The sequence below is a fragment of the Ascidiella aspersa genome, chromosome 4 (assembly GCF_963924565.1).
Source record: "Ascidiella aspersa chromosome 4, kaAscAspe10.2, whole genome shotgun sequence".
NCBI classification, from domain to species: Eukaryota; Metazoa; Chordata; class Ascidiacea; order Phlebobranchia; family Ascidiidae; genus Ascidiella; species Ascidiella aspersa.
This window is the reverse complement of record NC_139450.1, coordinates 23,888,935-23,899,015: the sequence shown is the minus strand read 5'-3', so window position 1 is coordinate 23,899,015 and position 10,081 is coordinate 23,888,935. Positions and strand designations below refer to the sequence as shown.

At 38.9% G+C, this 10,081-nt stretch overlaps 20 non-coding genes and 34 pseudogenes across 20 annotated transcripts; all 54 read left to right on the top strand.

The window, feature by feature from the left end:
• The first annotated feature begins 62 nt into the window (after positions 1-62).
• On the top strand, positions 63-181 carry LOC146151379 (5S ribosomal RNA; annotated as a pseudogene).
• A 74-nt stretch (positions 182-255) lies between these two features.
• Positions 256-374, top strand: LOC146151378 (5S ribosomal RNA). The gene has a single exon (XR_014498522.1). It is a non-coding gene; the product is annotated as a 5S ribosomal RNA (ribosomal RNA).
• A 64-nt stretch (positions 375-438) lies between these two features.
• LOC146151377 (5S ribosomal RNA) lies at positions 439-557 on the top strand. Its single transcript, XR_014495687.1, has one exon. It is a non-coding gene; the product is annotated as a 5S ribosomal RNA (ribosomal RNA).
• Positions 558-621: 64 nt separating this feature from the next.
• LOC146151376 (5S ribosomal RNA) lies at positions 622-740 on the top strand (annotated as a pseudogene).
• A 64-nt stretch (positions 741-804) lies between these two features.
• On the top strand, positions 805-923 carry LOC146151375 (5S ribosomal RNA; annotated as a pseudogene).
• Positions 924-987: 64 nt separating this feature from the next.
• On the top strand, positions 988-1,106 carry LOC146151374 (5S ribosomal RNA; annotated as a pseudogene).
• A 74-nt stretch (positions 1,107-1,180) lies between these two features.
• On the top strand, positions 1,181-1,299 carry LOC146151373 (5S ribosomal RNA; annotated as a pseudogene).
• A 74-nt stretch (positions 1,300-1,373) lies between these two features.
• Positions 1,374-1,492, top strand: LOC146151372 (5S ribosomal RNA). Its single transcript, XR_014496350.1, has one exon. It is a non-coding gene; the product is annotated as a 5S ribosomal RNA (ribosomal RNA).
• A 64-nt stretch (positions 1,493-1,556) lies between these two features.
• Positions 1,557-1,675, top strand: LOC146151371 (5S ribosomal RNA). Its single transcript, XR_014497416.1, has one exon. It is a non-coding gene; the product is annotated as a 5S ribosomal RNA (ribosomal RNA).
• A 65-nt stretch (positions 1,676-1,740) lies between these two features.
• Positions 1,741-1,859, top strand: LOC146151370 (5S ribosomal RNA; annotated as a pseudogene).
• A 64-nt stretch (positions 1,860-1,923) lies between these two features.
• LOC146151369 (5S ribosomal RNA) lies at positions 1,924-2,042 on the top strand. Its single transcript, XR_014497405.1, has one exon. It is a non-coding gene; the product is annotated as a 5S ribosomal RNA (ribosomal RNA).
• Positions 2,043-2,106: 64 nt separating this feature from the next.
• On the top strand, positions 2,107-2,225 carry LOC146151368 (5S ribosomal RNA; annotated as a pseudogene).
• Positions 2,226-2,289: 64 nt separating this feature from the next.
• LOC146151367 (5S ribosomal RNA) lies at positions 2,290-2,408 on the top strand (annotated as a pseudogene).
• A 64-nt stretch (positions 2,409-2,472) lies between these two features.
• LOC146151366 (5S ribosomal RNA) lies at positions 2,473-2,591 on the top strand (annotated as a pseudogene).
• Positions 2,592-2,665: 74 nt separating this feature from the next.
• Positions 2,666-2,784, top strand: LOC146151365 (5S ribosomal RNA). Its single transcript, XR_014497030.1, has one exon. It is a non-coding gene; the product is annotated as a 5S ribosomal RNA (ribosomal RNA).
• A 74-nt stretch (positions 2,785-2,858) lies between these two features.
• LOC146151364 (5S ribosomal RNA) lies at positions 2,859-2,977 on the top strand (annotated as a pseudogene).
• A 65-nt stretch (positions 2,978-3,042) lies between these two features.
• LOC146151363 (5S ribosomal RNA) lies at positions 3,043-3,161 on the top strand (annotated as a pseudogene).
• A 74-nt stretch (positions 3,162-3,235) lies between these two features.
• On the top strand, positions 3,236-3,354 carry LOC146151362 (5S ribosomal RNA). The gene has a single exon (XR_014498628.1). It is a non-coding gene; the product is annotated as a 5S ribosomal RNA (ribosomal RNA).
• A 65-nt stretch (positions 3,355-3,419) lies between these two features.
• LOC146151361 (5S ribosomal RNA) lies at positions 3,420-3,538 on the top strand (annotated as a pseudogene).
• Positions 3,539-3,602: 64 nt separating this feature from the next.
• Positions 3,603-3,721, top strand: LOC146151360 (5S ribosomal RNA). The gene has a single exon (XR_014498382.1). It is a non-coding gene; the product is annotated as a 5S ribosomal RNA (ribosomal RNA).
• A 64-nt stretch (positions 3,722-3,785) lies between these two features.
• On the top strand, positions 3,786-3,904 carry LOC146151359 (5S ribosomal RNA; annotated as a pseudogene).
• A 65-nt stretch (positions 3,905-3,969) lies between these two features.
• On the top strand, positions 3,970-4,088 carry LOC146151358 (5S ribosomal RNA; annotated as a pseudogene).
• Positions 4,089-4,162: 74 nt separating this feature from the next.
• Positions 4,163-4,281, top strand: LOC146151357 (5S ribosomal RNA). The gene has a single exon (XR_014498521.1). It is a non-coding gene; the product is annotated as a 5S ribosomal RNA (ribosomal RNA).
• Positions 4,282-4,345: 64 nt separating this feature from the next.
• On the top strand, positions 4,346-4,464 carry LOC146151356 (5S ribosomal RNA). Its single transcript, XR_014495686.1, has one exon. It is a non-coding gene; the product is annotated as a 5S ribosomal RNA (ribosomal RNA).
• A 64-nt stretch (positions 4,465-4,528) lies between these two features.
• Positions 4,529-4,647, top strand: LOC146151355 (5S ribosomal RNA; annotated as a pseudogene).
• Positions 4,648-4,711: 64 nt separating this feature from the next.
• Positions 4,712-4,830, top strand: LOC146151354 (5S ribosomal RNA; annotated as a pseudogene).
• A 64-nt stretch (positions 4,831-4,894) lies between these two features.
• Positions 4,895-5,013, top strand: LOC146151353 (5S ribosomal RNA; annotated as a pseudogene).
• A 74-nt stretch (positions 5,014-5,087) lies between these two features.
• Positions 5,088-5,206, top strand: LOC146151352 (5S ribosomal RNA; annotated as a pseudogene).
• A 65-nt stretch (positions 5,207-5,271) lies between these two features.
• Positions 5,272-5,391, top strand: LOC146151351 (5S ribosomal RNA; annotated as a pseudogene).
• A 65-nt stretch (positions 5,392-5,456) lies between these two features.
• Positions 5,457-5,575, top strand: LOC146151350 (5S ribosomal RNA; annotated as a pseudogene).
• A 64-nt stretch (positions 5,576-5,639) lies between these two features.
• On the top strand, positions 5,640-5,758 carry LOC146151349 (5S ribosomal RNA). Its single transcript, XR_014498381.1, has one exon. It is a non-coding gene; the product is annotated as a 5S ribosomal RNA (ribosomal RNA).
• A 64-nt stretch (positions 5,759-5,822) lies between these two features.
• Positions 5,823-5,941, top strand: LOC146151348 (5S ribosomal RNA; annotated as a pseudogene).
• A 65-nt stretch (positions 5,942-6,006) lies between these two features.
• LOC146151347 (5S ribosomal RNA) lies at positions 6,007-6,125 on the top strand (annotated as a pseudogene).
• Positions 6,126-6,199: 74 nt separating this feature from the next.
• LOC146151346 (5S ribosomal RNA) lies at positions 6,200-6,318 on the top strand. Its single transcript, XR_014498519.1, has one exon. It is a non-coding gene; the product is annotated as a 5S ribosomal RNA (ribosomal RNA).
• Positions 6,319-6,382: 64 nt separating this feature from the next.
• Positions 6,383-6,501, top strand: LOC146151345 (5S ribosomal RNA). Its single transcript, XR_014497394.1, has one exon. It is a non-coding gene; the product is annotated as a 5S ribosomal RNA (ribosomal RNA).
• Positions 6,502-6,565: 64 nt separating this feature from the next.
• On the top strand, positions 6,566-6,684 carry LOC146151344 (5S ribosomal RNA; annotated as a pseudogene).
• A 64-nt stretch (positions 6,685-6,748) lies between these two features.
• LOC146151343 (5S ribosomal RNA) lies at positions 6,749-6,867 on the top strand (annotated as a pseudogene).
• Positions 6,868-6,932: 65 nt separating this feature from the next.
• Positions 6,933-7,051, top strand: LOC146151342 (5S ribosomal RNA). Its single transcript, XR_014496214.1, has one exon. It is a non-coding gene; the product is annotated as a 5S ribosomal RNA (ribosomal RNA).
• Positions 7,052-7,116: 65 nt separating this feature from the next.
• LOC146151341 (5S ribosomal RNA) lies at positions 7,117-7,235 on the top strand (annotated as a pseudogene).
• A 64-nt stretch (positions 7,236-7,299) lies between these two features.
• On the top strand, positions 7,300-7,418 carry LOC146151340 (5S ribosomal RNA). The gene has a single exon (XR_014498380.1). It is a non-coding gene; the product is annotated as a 5S ribosomal RNA (ribosomal RNA).
• A 64-nt stretch (positions 7,419-7,482) lies between these two features.
• Positions 7,483-7,601, top strand: LOC146151339 (5S ribosomal RNA; annotated as a pseudogene).
• Positions 7,602-7,666: 65 nt separating this feature from the next.
• LOC146151338 (5S ribosomal RNA) lies at positions 7,667-7,785 on the top strand (annotated as a pseudogene).
• Positions 7,786-7,859: 74 nt separating this feature from the next.
• Positions 7,860-7,978, top strand: LOC146151337 (5S ribosomal RNA). The gene has a single exon (XR_014498518.1). It is a non-coding gene; the product is annotated as a 5S ribosomal RNA (ribosomal RNA).
• A 64-nt stretch (positions 7,979-8,042) lies between these two features.
• On the top strand, positions 8,043-8,161 carry LOC146151336 (5S ribosomal RNA). Its single transcript, XR_014496558.1, has one exon. It is a non-coding gene; the product is annotated as a 5S ribosomal RNA (ribosomal RNA).
• Positions 8,162-8,225: 64 nt separating this feature from the next.
• On the top strand, positions 8,226-8,344 carry LOC146151335 (5S ribosomal RNA). Its single transcript, XR_014497173.1, has one exon. It is a non-coding gene; the product is annotated as a 5S ribosomal RNA (ribosomal RNA).
• A 64-nt stretch (positions 8,345-8,408) lies between these two features.
• On the top strand, positions 8,409-8,527 carry LOC146151334 (5S ribosomal RNA; annotated as a pseudogene).
• A 64-nt stretch (positions 8,528-8,591) lies between these two features.
• Positions 8,592-8,710, top strand: LOC146151333 (5S ribosomal RNA; annotated as a pseudogene).
• Positions 8,711-8,774: 64 nt separating this feature from the next.
• On the top strand, positions 8,775-8,893 carry LOC146151332 (5S ribosomal RNA). Its single transcript, XR_014497383.1, has one exon. It is a non-coding gene; the product is annotated as a 5S ribosomal RNA (ribosomal RNA).
• Positions 8,894-8,957: 64 nt separating this feature from the next.
• On the top strand, positions 8,958-9,076 carry LOC146151331 (5S ribosomal RNA; annotated as a pseudogene).
• Positions 9,077-9,140: 64 nt separating this feature from the next.
• LOC146151330 (5S ribosomal RNA) lies at positions 9,141-9,259 on the top strand (annotated as a pseudogene).
• Positions 9,260-9,323: 64 nt separating this feature from the next.
• LOC146151329 (5S ribosomal RNA) lies at positions 9,324-9,442 on the top strand (annotated as a pseudogene).
• Positions 9,443-9,516: 74 nt separating this feature from the next.
• LOC146151328 (5S ribosomal RNA) lies at positions 9,517-9,635 on the top strand. Its single transcript, XR_014497029.1, has one exon. It is a non-coding gene; the product is annotated as a 5S ribosomal RNA (ribosomal RNA).
• A 74-nt stretch (positions 9,636-9,709) lies between these two features.
• LOC146151327 (5S ribosomal RNA) lies at positions 9,710-9,828 on the top strand (annotated as a pseudogene).
• A 65-nt stretch (positions 9,829-9,893) lies between these two features.
• On the top strand, positions 9,894-10,012 carry LOC146151326 (5S ribosomal RNA; annotated as a pseudogene).
• The last annotated feature ends 69 nt before the right edge of the window (positions 10,013-10,081 follow it).

The window sequence follows — 10,081 nt, the reverse complement described above, 5'->3', positions numbered from 1 at the left end:
TATGATTTATTAAAGTTTTTACATTTTTAAATAGATTAGACCATAAAATGTTGATCAATACTGTCTACGACCATACCAGGTTGAATGCACCCGACCTCGTCCGATCTCGGAAGTTAAGCAACGTCGGGATTGGTTAGTACTTGGATGGTTGACCGCATAGGAATTCCAATTTTCATAGGCAAAATATGATTCATAAAATATATTTAAATGTTAACATTTTTAAAGATTTTAGACCAAAAAATGTTGACCAATACTGTCTACGACCATACCAGGTTGAATGCACCCGATCTCGTCCGATCTCGGAAGTTAAGCAACATCGGGATTGGTTGCTACTTGGATGGGTGACCGCCTAGGAATACCAATTGTCGTAGGCACAATATGATTTATTTAAGTTTTTACATTTTTAAATAGATTAGACCATAAATGTTGACCAATACTGTCTACGACCATACCAGGTTGAATGCACCCGATCTCGTCTGATCTCGGAAGTTAAGCAACGTCGGGATTGGTTAGTACTTGGATGGGTGACCGCCTAGGAATACCAATTGTCGTAGGCAAAATATGATTTATTTAAGTTTTTACTTTTTTAAATAGATTAGACATAAAATGTTGAGAAATACTGCTTACGACCATACCAGGTTGAATGCACCCGATCTCGTCCGATCTCGGAAGTTAAGCAACATCGGGATTGGTTGCTACTTGGATGGGTGACCGCATAGGAATACCAATTGTCGTAGGCAAAATATGATTTATTTAAGTTTTTACTTTTTTAATTAGATTAGACATAAAATGTTGAGAAATACTGCTTTCGACCATACCAGGTTGAATGCACCCGATCTCGTCCGATCTCGGATGTTAAGCAACATCGGGATTGGTTGCTACTTGGATGGGTGACCGCCTAGGAATACCAATTGTCGTAGGCACAATATGATTTATTTAAGTTTTTACATTTTTAAATAGATTAGACCATAAATGTTGACCAATACTGTCTACGACCATACCAGGTTGAATGCACCCGATCTCGTCCGACCTCGGAAGTTAAGCAACGTCGGGATTGGTTAGTACTTGGATGGTTGACCGCATAGCAATTCCAATTGTCATAGGCAAAATATGATTCATAAAATATATTTAAATGTTAACATTTTTAAAGATTTTAGACCAAAAAATGTTGACCAATACTGTCTACGACCACACCAGGTTGAATGCACCCGATCTCGTCCGATCTCGGAAGTTAAGCAACGTCGGGATTGGTTATTACTTGGATGGGTGACCGCCTAGGAATACCAATTGTCATAGGCAAAATATGATTTTTAAAATATATTTAAATGGTAACATTTTTAAAGATTTTAGACCAAAAAATGTTGACCAATACTGTCTACGACCATACTAGGTTGAATGCACCCGATCTCGTCCGATCTCGGAAGTTAAGCAACGTCGGGATTGGTTAGTACTTGGATGGGTGACCGCCTAGGAATACCAATTGTCGTAGGCAAAATATGATTTATTTAAGTTTTTACATTTTTAAATAGATTAGACCATAAATGTTGACCAATACTGTCTACGACCATACCAGGTTGAATGCACCCGATCTCGTCCGATCTCGGAAGTTAAGCAACGTCGGGATTGGTTAGTACTTGGATGGGTGACCGCCTAGGAATACCAATTGTCGTAGGCAAAATATGATTTATTTAAGTTTTTACATTTTTAAATAGATTAGACCAAAAAATGTTGACCAATACTGGCTACGACCATACCAGGTTGAATGCACCCGATCTCGTCCGATCTCGGATGTTAAGCAACATCGGGATTGGTTGCTACTTGGATGGGTGACCGCCTAGGAATACCAATTGTCGTAGGCACAATATGATTTATTTAAGTTTTTACATTTTTAAATAGATTAGACCATAAATGTTGACCAATACTGTCTACGACCATACCAGGTTGAATGCACCCGATCTCGTCCGATCTCGGAAGTTAAGCAACGTCGGGATTGGTTAGTACTTGGATGGGTGACCGCCTAGGAATACCAATTGTCGTAGGCAAAATATGATTTATTTAAGTTTTTACTTTTTTAAATAGATTAGACATAAAATGTTGAGAAATACTGCTTACGACCATACCAGGTTGAATGCACCCGATCTCGTCCGATCTCGGAAGTTAAGCAACATCAGGATTGGTTACTACTTGGATGGGTGACCGCATAGGAATACCAATTGTCGTAGGCAAAATATGATTTATTTAAGTTTTTACTTTTTTAATTAGATTAGACATAAAATGTTGAGAAATACTGCTTTCGACCATACCAGGTTGAATGCACCCGATCTCGTCCGATCTCGGATGTTAAGCAACATCGGGATTGGTTGCTACTTGGATGGGTGACCGCCTAGGAATACCAATTGTCGTAGGCACAATATGATTTATTTAAGTTTTTACATTTTTAAATAGATTAGACCATAAATGTTGACCAATACTGTCTACGACCATACCAGGTTGAATGCACCCGATCTCGTCCGATCTCGGAAGTTAAGCAACGTCGGGATTGGTTAGTACTTGGATGGTTGACCGCATAGGAATTCCAATTGTCATAGGCAAAATATGATCCATAAAATATATTTAAATGTTAACATTTTTAAAGATTTTAGACCAAAAAATGTTGACCAATACTGTCTACGACCACACCAGGTTGAATGCACCCGATCTCGTCCGATCTCGGAAGTTAAGCAACTTTGGGATTGGTTAGTACTTGGATGGGTGACCGCCTAGGAATACCAATTGTCATAGGCAAAATATGATTTTTAAAATATATTTAAATGGTAACATTTTTAAAGATTTTAGACCAAAAAATGTTGACCAATACTGTCTACGACCATACTAGGTTGAATGCACCCGATCTCGTCCGATCTCGGAAGTTAAGCAACATCGGGATTGGTTGCTACTTGGATGGGTGACCGCATAGGAATACCAATTGTCGTAGGCACAATATGATTTAGTTAAGTTTTTACATTTTTAAATAGATTAGACCATAAAATGTTGACCAATACTGGCTACGAACACACCAAGTTGAATGCACCCGATTCGCGTCCGATCTCGGAAGTTAAGCAACGTCGGGTTGGTTGGTACTTAGATGGGTGACCGCCTAGGAATACCAATTGTCATAGGCAAAATATGATTTTTAAAATATATTTAAATGTTAACATTTTTAAAGATTTTAGACCAAAAAATATTGACCAATACTGCCTACGACCATACCAGGTTGAATGCACCCGATCTCGTCCGATCTCGGAAGTTAAGCAACGTCGGGATTGGTTAGTACTTGGATGGGTGACCGCCTAGGAATACCAATTGTCGTAGGCAAAATATGATTTATTTAAGTTTTTACATTTTTAAATAGATTAGACCAAAAAATGTTGACCAATACTGGCTACGACCATACCAGGTTGAATGCACCCGATCTCGTCCGATCTCGGAAGTTAAGCAACGTCTGGATTGGTTAGTACTTGTATGGGTGACCGCCTAGGAATACCAATTGTCGTAGGCACAATATGATTTATTTAGGTTTTTACATTTTTAAATAGGTTAGACCATAAAGGTTGACCAATACTGTCTACGAACATACCAGGTTGAATGCACCCGATCTCGTCCGATCTCGGAAGTTAAGCAACGTCGGGATTGGTTTGTACTTGGATGGGTGACCGCCTAGGAATACCAATTGTCGTAGGCACAATATGATTTATTTAAGTTTTTACATTTTTAAATAGATTAGACCATAAATGTTGACCAATACCGACTACGACCATACCAGGTTGAATGCATCCGATCTCGTCCGATCTCGGAAGTTAAGCAACATCGGGATTGGTTGCTACTTGGATGGGTGACCGCATAGGAATACCAATTGTCGTAGGCACAATATGATTTATTAAAGTTTTTACATTTTTAAATAGATTAGACCATAAAATGTTGATCAATACTGTCTACGACCATACCAGGTTGAATGCACCCGACCTCGTCCGATCTCGGAAGTTAAGCAACGTCGGGATTGGTTAGTACTTGGATGGTTGACCGCATAGGAATTCCAATTTTCATAGGCAAAATATGATTCATAAAATATATTTAAATGTTAACATTTTTAAAGATTTTAGACCAAAAAATGTTGACCAATACTGTCTACGACCATACCAGGTTGAATGCACCCGATCTCGTCCGATCTCGGAAGTTAAGCAACATCGGGATTGGTTGCTACTTGGATGGGTGACCGCCTAGGAATACCAATTGTCGTAGGCACAATATGATTTATTTAAGTTTTTAAATTTTTAAATAGATTAGACCATAAATGTTGACCAATACTGTCTACGACCATACCAGGTTGAATGCACCCGATCTCGTCTGATCTCGGAAGTTAAGCAACGTCGGGATTGGTTAGTACTTGGATGGGTGACCGCCTAGGAATACCAATTGTCGTAGGCAAAATATGATTTATTTAAGTTTTTACTTTTTTAAATAGATTAAACATAAAATGTTGAGAAATACTGCTTACGACCATACCAGGTTGAATGCACCCGATCTCGTCCGATCTCGGAAGTTAAGCAACATCGGGATTGGTTGCTACTTGGATGGGTGACCGCATAGGAATACCAATTGTCGTAGGCAAAATATGATTTATTTAAGTTTTTACTTTTTTAATTAGATTAGACATAAAATGTTGAGAAATACTGCTTTCGACCATACCAGGTTGAATGCACCCGATCTCGTCCGATCTCGGATGTTAAGCAACATCGGGATTGGTTGCTACTTGGATGGGTGACCGCCTAGGAATACCAATTGTCGTAGGCACAATATGATTTATTTAAGTTTTTACATTTTTAAATAGATTAGACCATAAATGTTGACCAATACTGTCTACGACCATACCAGGTTGAATGCACCCGATCTCGTCCGATCTCGGAAGTTAAGCAACGTCGGGATTGGTTAGTACTTGGATGGTTGACCGCATAGGAATTCCAATTGTCATAGGCAAAATATGATTCATAAAATATATTTAAATGTTAACATTTTTAAAGATTTTAGACCAAAAAATGTTGACCAATACTGTCTACGACCACACCAGGTTGAATGCACCCGATCTCGTCCGATCTCGGAAGTTAAGCAACATCGGGATTGGTTGCTACTTGGATGGGTGACCGCATAGGAATACCAATTGTCGTAGGCACAATATGATTTAGTTAAGTTTTTACATTTTTAAATAGATTAGACCATAAAATGTTGACCAATACTGGCTACGAACACACCAAGTTGAATGCACCCGATTCGCGTCCGATCTCGGAAGTTAAGCAACGTCGGGATTGGTTAGTACTTGGATGGGTGACCGCCTAGGAATACCAATTGTCGTAGGCACAAAATGATTTATTTAAGTTTTTACATTTTTAAATAGATTAGACCAAAAAATGTTGACCAATACTGGCTACGACCATACCAGGTTGAATGCACCCGATCTCGTCCGATCTCGGAAGTTAAGCAACGTCTGGATTGGTTAGTACTTGTATGGGTGACCGCCTAGGAATACCAATTGTCGTAGGCACAATATGATTTATTTAAGTTTTTACATTTTTAAATAGGTTAGACCATAAAGGTTGACCAATACTGTCTACGAACATACCAGGTTGAATGCACCCGATCTCGTCCGATCTCGGAAGTTAAGCAACGTCGGGATTGGTTTGTACTTGGATGGGTGACCGCCTAGGAATACCAATTGTCGTAGGCACAATATGATTTATTTAAGTTTTTACATTTTTAAATAGATTAGACCATAAATGTTGACCAATACCGACTACGACCATACCAGGTTGAATGCATCCGATCTCGTCCGATCTCGGAAGTTAAGCAACATCGGGATTGGTTGCTACTTGGATGGGTGACCGCATAGGAATACCAATTGTCGTAGGCACAATATGATTTATTAAAGTTTTTACATTTTTAAATAGATTAGACCATAAAATGTTGATCAATACTGTCTACGACCATACCAGGTTGAATGCACCCGACCTCGTCCGATCTCGGAAGTTAAGCAACGTCGGGATTGGTTAGTACTTGGATGGTTGACCGCATAGGAATTCCAATTTTCATAGGCAAAATATGATTCATAAAATATATTTAAATGTTAACATTTTTAAAGATTTTAGACCAAAAAATGTTGACCAATACTGTCTACGACCATACCAGGTTGAATGCACCCGATCTCGTCCGATCTCGGAAGTTAAGCAACATCGGGATTGGTTGCTACTTGGATGGGTGACCGCCTAGGAATACCAATTGTCGTAGGCACAATATGATTTATTTAAGTTTTTACATTTTTAAATAGATTAGACCATAAATGTTGACCAATACTGTCTACGACCATACCAGGTTGAATGCACCCGATCTCGTCCGATCTCGGAAGTTAAGCAACGTCGGGATTGGTTAGTACTTGGATGGGTGACCGCCTAGGAATACCAATTGTCGTAGGCAAAATATGATTTATTTAAGTTTTTACTTTTTTAAATAGATTAGACATAAAATGTTGAGAAATACTGCTTACGACCATACCAGGTTGAATGCACCCGATCTCGTCCGATCTCGGAAGTTAAGCAACATCGGGATTGGTTGCTACTTGGATGGGTGACCGCATAGGAATACCAATTGTCGTAGGCAAAATATGATTTATTTAAGTTTTTACTTTTTTAATTAGATTAGACATAAAATGTTGAGAAATACTGCTTTCGACCATACCAGGTTGAATGCACCCGATCTCGTCCGATCTCGGATGTTAAGCAACATCGGGATTGGTTGCTACTTGGATGGGTGACCGCCTAGGAATACCAATTGTCGTAGGCACAATATGATTTATTTAAGTTTTTACATTTTTAAATAGATTAGACCAAAAAATGTTGACCAATACTGGCTACGACCATACCAGGTTGAATGCACCCGATCTCGTCCGATCTCGGAAGTTAAGCAACGTCGGGATTGGTTAGTACTTGGATGGGTGACCGCCTAGGAATACCAATTGTCGTAGGCAAAATATGATTTATTTAAGTTTTTACATTTTTAAATAGATTAGACCAAAAAATGTTGACCAATACTGGCTACGACCATACCAGGTTGAATGCACCCGATCTCGTCCGATCTCGGAAGTTAAGCAACGTCTGGATTGGTTAGTACTTGTATGGGTGACCGCCTAGGAATACCAATTGTCGTAGGCACAATATGATTTATTTAAGTTTTTACATTTTTAAATAGGTTAGACCATAAAGGTTGACCAATACTGTCTACGAACATACCAGGTTGAATGCACCCGATCTCGTCCGATCTCGGAAGTTAAGCAACGTCGGGATTGGTTTGTACTTGGATGGGTGACCGCCTAGGAATACCAATTGTCGTAGGCACAATATGATTTATTTAAGTTTTTACATTTTTAAATAGATTAGACCATAAATGTTGACCAATACCGACTACGACCATACCAGGTTGAATGCATCCGATCTCGTCCGATCTCGGAAGTTAAGCAACATCGGGATTGGTTGCTACTTGGATGGGTGACCGCATAGGAATACCAATTGTCGTAGGCACAATATGATTTATTAAAGTTTTTACATTTTTAAATAGATTAGACCATAAAATGTTGATCAATACTGTCTACGACCATACCAGGTTGAATGCACCCGACCTCGTCCGATCTCGGAAGTTAAGCAACGTCGGGATTGGTTAGTACTTGGATGGTTGACCGCATAGGAATTCCAATTTTCATAGGCAAAATATGATTCATAAAATATATTTAAATGTTAACATTTTTAAAGATTTTAGACCAAAAAATGTTGACCAATACTGTCTACGACCATACCAGGTTGAATGCACCCGATCTCGTCCGATCTCGGAAGTTAAGCAACATCGGGATTGGTTGCTACTTGGATGGGTGACCGCCTAGGAATACCAATTGTCGTAGGCACAATATGATTTATTTAAGTTTTTACATTTTTAAATAGCTTAGACCATAAATGTTGACCAAAACTGTCTACGACCATACCAGGTTGAATGCACCCGATCTCGTCCGATCTCGGAAGTTAAGCAACGTCGGGATTGGTTAGTACTTGGATGGGTGACCGCCTAGGAATACCAAGTGTCGTAGGCACAATATGATTTGTTTAAGTTTTTACATTTTTAAATAGATTAGACCATAAATGTTGACCAATACTGTCTACGACCATACCAGGTTGAATGCACCCGATCTCGTCCGATCTCGGAAGTTAAGCAACGTCGGGATTGGTTAGTACTTGGATGGGTGACCGCCTAGGAACACCAATTTTCGTAGGCAAAATATGATTTATTTAAGTTTTTACTTTTTTAAATAGATTAGACGTAAAATGTTGAGAAATACTGCTTACGACCATACCAGGTTGAATGCACCCGATCTCGTCCGATCTCGGAAGTTAAGCAACATCGGGATTGGTTGCTACTTGGATGGGTGACCGCATAGGAATACCAATTGTCGTAGGCAAAATATGATTTATTTAAGTTTTTACTTTTTTAATTAGATTAGACATAAAATGTTGAGAAATACTGCTTTCGACCATACCAGGTTGAATGCACCCGATCTCGTCCGATCTCGGATGTTAAGCAACATCGGGATTGGTTGCTACTTGGATGGGTGACCGCCTAGGAATACCAATTGTCGTAGGCACAATATGATTTATTTAAGTTTTTACATTTTTAAATAGATTAGACCATAAATGTTGACCAATACTGTCTACGACCATACCAGGTTGAATGCACCCGATCTCGTCCGATCTCGGAAGTTAAGCAACGTCGGGATTGGTTAGTACTTGGATGGGTGACCGCCTAGGAATACCAATTGTCGTAGGCAAAATATGATTTATTTAAGTTTTTACTTTTTTAAATAGATTAGACATAAAATGTTGAGAAATACTGCTTACGACCATACCAGGTTGAATGCACCCGATCTCGTCCGATCTCGGAAGTTAAGCAACATCGGGATTGGTTGCTACTTGGATGGGTGACCGCATAGGAATACCAATTGTCGTAGGCAAAATATGATTTATTTAAGTTTTTACTTTTTTAATTAGATTAGACATAAAATGTTGAGAAATACTGCTTTCGACCATACCAGGTTGAATGCACCCGATCTCGTCCGATCTCGGATGTTAAGCAACATCGGGATTGGTTGCTACTTGGATGGGTGACCGCCTAGGAATACCAATTGTCGTAGGCACAATATGATTTATTTAAGTTTTTACATTTTTAAATAGATTAGACCATAAATGTTGACCAATACTGTCTACGACCATACCAGGTTGAATGCACCCGATCTCGTCCGATCTCGGAAGTTAAGCAACGTCGGGATTGGTTAGTACTTGGATGGTTGACCGCATAGGAATTCCAATTGTCATAGGCAAAATATGATTCATAAAATATATTTAAATGTTAACATTTTTAAAGATTTTAGACCAAAAAATGTTGACCAATACTGTCTACGACCACACCAGGTTGAATGCACCCGATCTCGTCCGATCTCGGAAGTTAAGCAACTTTGGGATTGGTTAGTACTTGGATGGGTGACCGCCTAGGAATACCAATTGTCATAGGCAAAATATGATTTTTAAAATATAATTAAATGGTAACATTTTTAAAGATTTTAGACCAAAAAATGTTGACCAATACTGTCTACGACCATACTAGGTTGAATGCACCCGATCTCGTCCGATCTCGGAAGTTAAGCAACATCGGGATTGGTTGCTACTTGGATGGGTGACCGCATAGGAATACCAATTGTCGTAGGCACAATATGATTTAGTTAAGTTTTTACATTTTTAAATAGATTAGACCATAAAATGTTGACCAATACTGGCTACGAACACACCAAGTTGAATGCACCCGATTCGCGTCCGATCTCGGAAGTTAAGCAACGTCGGGTTGGTTGGTACTTAGATGGGTGACCGCCTAGGAATACCAATTGTCATAGGCAAAATATGATTTTTAAAATATATTTAAATGTTCACATTTTTAAAGATTTTAGACCAAAAAATATTGACCA